Genomic DNA, 6,292 nt, shown 5'->3' on the forward strand with positions numbered 1-6,292 from the left:
CAACCTGTTTCCAACCCTCAAAAATCGTTATGTCCAAGGTGTCCACACTCTTGACACCACTGCGGCTTCTGGTTTCTGACAGAGGTCCCCATGTTCCCATCTCATCAGCGACATCAGTACGCCACTCTCCAGGCTGCCCAGCCCAGGGTGCTGCTGTCTGGCTTCCGCTTTGACCTTTGACCTTCTGCAGTGCTAGCACCTGGAGACCTGTGCATGCCAGGCAAACACTCGTCTGCTGAGCCCTGAGCCACATCCTCAGCCACAAGTCTGGGCCTTTCAGATAGGAACACCTAGTTCCCTTCCTTCGACAGACAGCCATGTCAGTTTCTGTCTAACCTTTTGTCTTTCTCCACCCTGGAGAAAGCCTCTGCACCATTCTCAGGCCGTTGACGGGCACGCAGCCGCCTGCTGCAGTGTCTGCTTTCAAACAACCTCCTGGGCGGTGCCTCTCTCTGCTCCTGAACATTATGACTTTGACCCCATACTGCACCTCTCCCCAATAGTTTCTGGGCCAAGAGCACTTTCCTCCAGCACCACAGCAAAGGCAGCTGCTGGGAGGGGCTGGGCTAACCAAGCACCTTCACACAGTGAGGCAACCTCTTTTCCTCAGAGTGGAGCGCAGTCGGGCTGTCTCATCTCACGTTGTTTATGTGTCTGTGCTTTTGAGGGTCAGGCACAGTTTAACTCCTGTAGCGTTGAGGAGATGGATGGAGTGTTGGGGCTCTGGGACGTGTATGGAGCCTGCGCCCAGCTACTGACCTTGCCTGACAGGATTAAGAGGCAGTTTGTGCCGCAGTCTCTGAAGCCTTTCTGGCTGGGATGACAAAGTGCCGCCAGCGGAGTTCACAGGGCTTCGTTTTCGTTGAAACGTTTCCTTTCAGAATAAGTTCCAAGGAGCCTTTGTCTCTCAGATGGCCAAGGGTAATCACTTGTGGGACACACCCACCGCAGACGTGGTTCTCTGCACCTTGCTTGGCAGTTGGCAGACAGACCTGCAGACAGGGATGAGACAGGGCCTGGCAGAGCGCTGGCCCCATTCAGAAGCAGTGGACCCAGGATACCTTTCCATCCTGAAGGAGCCTGGGTTCGAGGTCTGAGATGAAACAGGTCTTGTGGGCAGTTTGCCCGATTCCCAATTTCCACAGAAGCACAACGGTTCATTTTTCTTTTCTTTTTGGGCTTTGCCTACAGATTCTCTGTCAAGGAGAAGAAGGTCTGTGTTTGCTTAGGCACAGATACTCGTGTACTCCAAGCTGACTGGTGACCCCTGCTGTCCCTCCGTGAGCTCTCCTGCTGACCATTCGCTCACCTACTCCTCTTCTCATAGGTACTTCCCACAACCATCCTATACCTGCACGCTGGTGGGTTCCACCAGCCAGTCAGATGGGTCTGAAGACAGAAGACTTGGTGGGCTTGAACTCCATAAGGGCTAGCCTAGAACTCTATCAAGAAGTTCTCTCCTAGGACAGAATGCATTCTCGTGTGTAACCACTGACTCTAAGGGTACAGTCAGTGCTGTCTCCTTCCTCTTCTGCACTCAGGTGCCACCATAAGGAATGAGGACAGCCTGGCTCACCCAGACCAGGGCCAGATAACTCAAGATACCTCACGCCAACTCTGGGACAATCGTGGAAGCCATCATCTTCATCCATGAAGCACGTCTCCAACTGGAGACAGCCAGAGCCACAAAATCTGATAGCAGCATATAGCCTGAGCTGGAGAGGATGATCTGTAGAGTGTGTTTGAACTCAGAGACATGGTGACTTCACTCTAAATGCAAGAGCTGGCAGACTCTAGCCAGAGCCAACCTGCAAAGCTGGTGTTCCTGAAAACTAAAGAGGGAAAAAGGACACTCAGAGAGAGTGGCTAGGCTCCACAGGAAGTGCATGTATGTGTGCATATGTGTGCTTGTGCATGAGTGTGTGTGTGTGTGTACCTGTGCATGAATGTGAGTGTGTGTGTGTGTGTGTGTGTGTGTGCATATACATGTGTTTATACTTATCCCTCCTCTCTGCATGCAGGGGAGGAAGGAGGTACCCACAGTGTAGGCCGCTGAGACCCACAGAGTCCTGCTATGAGGGACTACACAGAGCCCTACCTGGTACCCAGAGGTGGTAGCCAAACTTTCACTGGTGTTCTCTTGTGCTTTTAAATATTTGCCATCTGTCAGGGAGTGGACAGAGCAGCATTCCTAGTGAGGGTTAAAAAGGGGACCGTTCCCATCACTGGGAGAGGGAATGGGTAGATAGATGAACTGGGTTCTGGATCCTGATTGCCTCTTCGTACCAGAAAGGAGCAAAGCACAGTGCAGGTGAGTAACTTTAATTCTTTCAAACCTTATTTTTAATGATGGTTCTTAAATGCCTTAACCTCTCTTGTAGCCCACCACCCACCAGAGGGAGTGGAAAAGAAAGGACATGGGGTGGTGGTGGGCAGGAAGTGGACCTGTTTAGAAAGGTTCTTTGGAACAACTCCTGTTCTGTGTTGTCTGCAAATTGGCAGTTAAGTTCACTAAACAGTCGTAGCAACTCGACCCACTTGTAAACATTTCGTGGATACACCACCAGTCAAGTTCAGTAGAGCTGGCTTAGCAATCGTGGTGACACGACCTAGCAGAGACAGCCAGGCCTCAGCCTCAGCTCCAGTCAATGGGAGGGACCAACAGGACACCAGGAGAAGTTCTGAGCTGTGCCTCTCTCAGGGAAGCAAAGCTTAGGGAAGACCGAGACCCACAAGCGCTGCACAGCTAGCTATACCAGCAAGCTAAGCTCTGTCTTAGTCACTCTGTGGAGTCCTATTTATACCCTCCAAACATCACGTGTCCTCCATGGGCCTTGTCTTAGCACGTGCATCCAATCAGCCTGAGTCCATGGAGTCACGACAAATGCTGCTCAAACTATGCATTCATTGTAAGGCGGACCAATACATTAGCGAAGATTCCTTCATTACATGTCCTTTCTCGTGCTTCCTTTAGCATAACATCCTTTCTCCTGTGTCTTCCTCTATGCCTGAACTGGTGGAAACAGGATTTGTTTTTTTTTTTTTTTTTTTTTCTCCAGCCCTGGCGTTTTTTTGTTTTTTTGTTTTTGTTTTCTTTTTTTTTCGGAGCTGGGGACCGAACCCAGGGCCTTGCGCTTGCTAGGCAAGCGCTCTACCACTGAGCTAAATCCCCAACCCTAGGATTTGGTTTTGAGACAGGTTCTCTCTATGCAACTCTGGCTGTCCATGTAGACCAGGCTGGCCTTGAATTCACAGAGATCCACCCACCTCCAGAGAGCGCTGGGCATAAAGGTGTGCATCACCACCCTCTGCATTTCAATTCCTGAAGTACAGAGCAGAAGAGAGAAAGATAAACCGACGGTTAGACATGTAGTGATGCTTCAGACGCCACAGATGAAAATGCCTAGCAAGCAGCCGGAGGGAAAAGCCAGCCGGGAGCTGCTGCCACAGAGCTGGATGCAGACGGCAGAAGAGCATCGTCGTTAGAGAGACAGAGAGGAAAACCACCAAGCTGGACCTGGACCCAACTCAGCTACCGCTCAAGAGGAACAAAGGAAGGAACATACAAGCCACTCCTCGGAGGGCATCGAGCGAGTGGCACGGAGAGCTGCAAGCAGGAAGGAGGCTTAGTCCTTGTACTGGCTGGTTTTGTGTGTCAACTTGATACAAGCTGGAGTTATCACAGAGAAAGGAGCCTCCCTTGAGGAAATGCCTCCATGAGATCCAGCTGTAAGGCATTTTCTCAACTAGTGATCAAAGGAGGAGGACCCGGCCCACTGTGGGTGGTGCCAGTCCTGGGTTCTGTAAGAGAGCAAGCTGAGCAAGCCAGGGGAAGCAAGTCAGTAAGTAACATCCCTCCATGGCCTCTGCATCAGCTCCTGCTTCCTGACCTGCTTGAGTTCCAGTCCTGACTTCCTTTGGTGATGAACAGCAATGTGGAAGAGTAAGCTGAATAAACCCTTTCCTCCCCAACTTGCTTCTTGGTCATGATGTTTGTGTAGAAATAGGAACCCTAACTAGGACAGTCCTCAAGTTCAAGTCCAAGCTTCACCCACCAGGGACTCCATGCCAGAACAATGTCCTTATGGGATGCACCCAGAGGATATTCAGAGACACCCAATGAGTATCTACAGTGCTGGGAGGCTGGTTCAGTGGTGCCAGGGCTAGGATATGGTTGGTGGCGTAGGTGTGAAACTCTTACTGAAGCCGGGCTTTTTTTTTTTTTTTTTTAATCATCACAGACTTAGAAAACAAAGCAGGTGGAATCTGCCTGGCTGTTGTCTCCCCACTGGACAGGGCAAACTTTTTTTTAATATATATAAGAAATAACCTTTTCAGCAAATCCTGCATACTCTCGGTCCCCCTTCCCCGCCCCCTGCAGTTGTGACATGTCTACATGAAATCAGCCACAGGAAGGAAGCCTGTTGAAGAAGCTATTTTCTGAGCATCTCTTTATAGCCCCGATTGCACAACGCTGATACATGGAGGCTGGAGGCTGGGCTCTGGGCTCAGGCCCCTGGCGGCAGCTACAATTCAAGAGTCAAATGTCTCAGAAAGCCCTTGGACCCTGTGCGCGAGGAGAGTCAGAGATAATCAAACATTTATATATATTTTTTTCTTTTTTCTTTTTTTCGGAGCTGGGGACTGAACCCAGGGCCTTGCGCTCGCTAGGCAAGCGCTCTACCGCTGAGCTAAATCCCCAACCCCACGTTTATATTTTTTAATTTTAAATTTGTTTTCTGTGTGCACGGGCGTTTTGGCCGGCATGTATGCCTGTGCACCATGTGCATGCTGCTCCCATGGAGGCCAGAAGAGGGCATCAGATGCCCCAGGAACTAGAGTTACAGTTGGTTGTGAGCCTCCACAGGGATACCGGGAATCAAACCCAGGTCCTTTGCAAGAGTGGCAAGTGCTCTTAACCACGGAGCCACCTCCCCAAACTCCCAAACACTGACTTTAAAGAAAGAGACAGAGCTGAGTATCTAACTGGGAAGCCAGCCTTGAGTGAGGGTGAGCCAAGGGGATCCTCCGGTGAGCAAGTTGTGAGCTCAGAAAAGGCCCAGAAAACACGCAGCAATCTACTTATAGCAGCTACTAGGGTCCCAGGATGGCTGCTCCAAAACGCCCACTTTCAGATACTTGCCGCAAAGTCACTGGCCAATGGCAGCAATGAACGGGAAGCCACAAGTAGCCCCTTGGAGCTCCCAATTACCCATCCACACAGGTGCCAGGCAGACGTGCTGCCTGCTTGCCCATCATGTCTCTGTAAACACAGTGGAGTTTGCACAAGTGTTCTGTACTCGGAAGGCCATCTCATCTCCTTGCTGGCTGCTTTCCGGCTGTGGGAATTCATCCGGCAGCCATGCCAACTTCCCTGGGGTGTTGTTTCCAGCAGTGAATAAGATGAGTCATGGCCGGCTAGCTTGGTCTCCTTGACTTTTCTTCTCATCCACAACCTCCTCCCCATCCTCTCTACAGTCTCCCCTCATGGTCCTGTGGTGGTGCTGACGAGGGGGGCGTCGAGGCTGCTGCTCTTCCTCTGTGCACATGTTAGCATCTGGAAAGCTTGTTCTGAGGAAAGATGTGACAGTTCTTGGGTGCTGAGGAGACTGGTCCCATAGAGAAGCAATGTTCAGCTGTAGAAGCTCTGGCAACTTCCTGAGATGGCCGCGCAGTCAATCACTCCTCAACCTGACATGTGGCGTAGCTGGTCTTTGCTACTTTGTGGGTTCTTCTTTTCCCACCCTTTATCTCCCCAGTTTGACCCGCTAACACTAGATAGGAGAGAAACAAGGACAGAGGAGAGAGAGAGAGGAATTAGGAAAATCCCTCAATCTAATTTTTTCCTTTTGTTTCTTCTTTGATCACTGCCACTAACAAATCACAACCAACCTCCCTGCCTCTCAGGGGGCCTGGCATTTATGTGTCCTCTGAAAAGTTCCCAGAATTCCAAAGGTCACACAGTTGGAATTCTCTATAGTTGACAAACCCACGTTTCTGCTAGAGCAGGAGACAAATCATAGTCAGCTGCTGTGGACAGTTTGAAATAGTCCCACACCCCACACCTGGGATTAAAACAAGAGCACGTTCCTATGATCTCTCTCTCTCTCTCTCTCTCTCTCTCTCTCTCTCTCTCTCTGTGTGTGTGTGTGTGTGTGTTGTGTTTTAAGAAACTCAAATTCCAGAATTCTCAAAAATGTCACTACAATGTGGTTCTGTTTGGAGAAAAAAGTCTTTTCAGATTAACTAAGGAGCTGGAAATGAGAACTTTCTTGGTGACTTGTCTGGACCC

General features: G+C 50.3%; 1 long non-coding RNA gene across 1 annotated transcript; it reads left to right on the forward strand.

Moving 5' to 3' along the window:
- The first annotated feature begins 738 nt into the window (after positions 1-738).
- On the forward strand, positions 739-3,972 carry LOC102552167 (uncharacterized). Its single transcript, XR_005496973.2, has 2 exons — positions 739-1,327; positions 1,542-3,972. It is a non-coding gene; the product is annotated as an uncharacterized LOC102552167 (long non-coding RNA).
- Positions 3,973-6,292: the final 2,320 nt, after the last annotated feature.

The sequence above is a fragment of the Rattus norvegicus genome, chromosome 19 (assembly GCF_036323735.1).
Source record: "Rattus norvegicus strain BN/NHsdMcwi chromosome 19, GRCr8, whole genome shotgun sequence".
Lineage (NCBI taxonomy): Eukaryota > Metazoa > Chordata > Mammalia > Rodentia > Muridae > Rattus > Rattus norvegicus.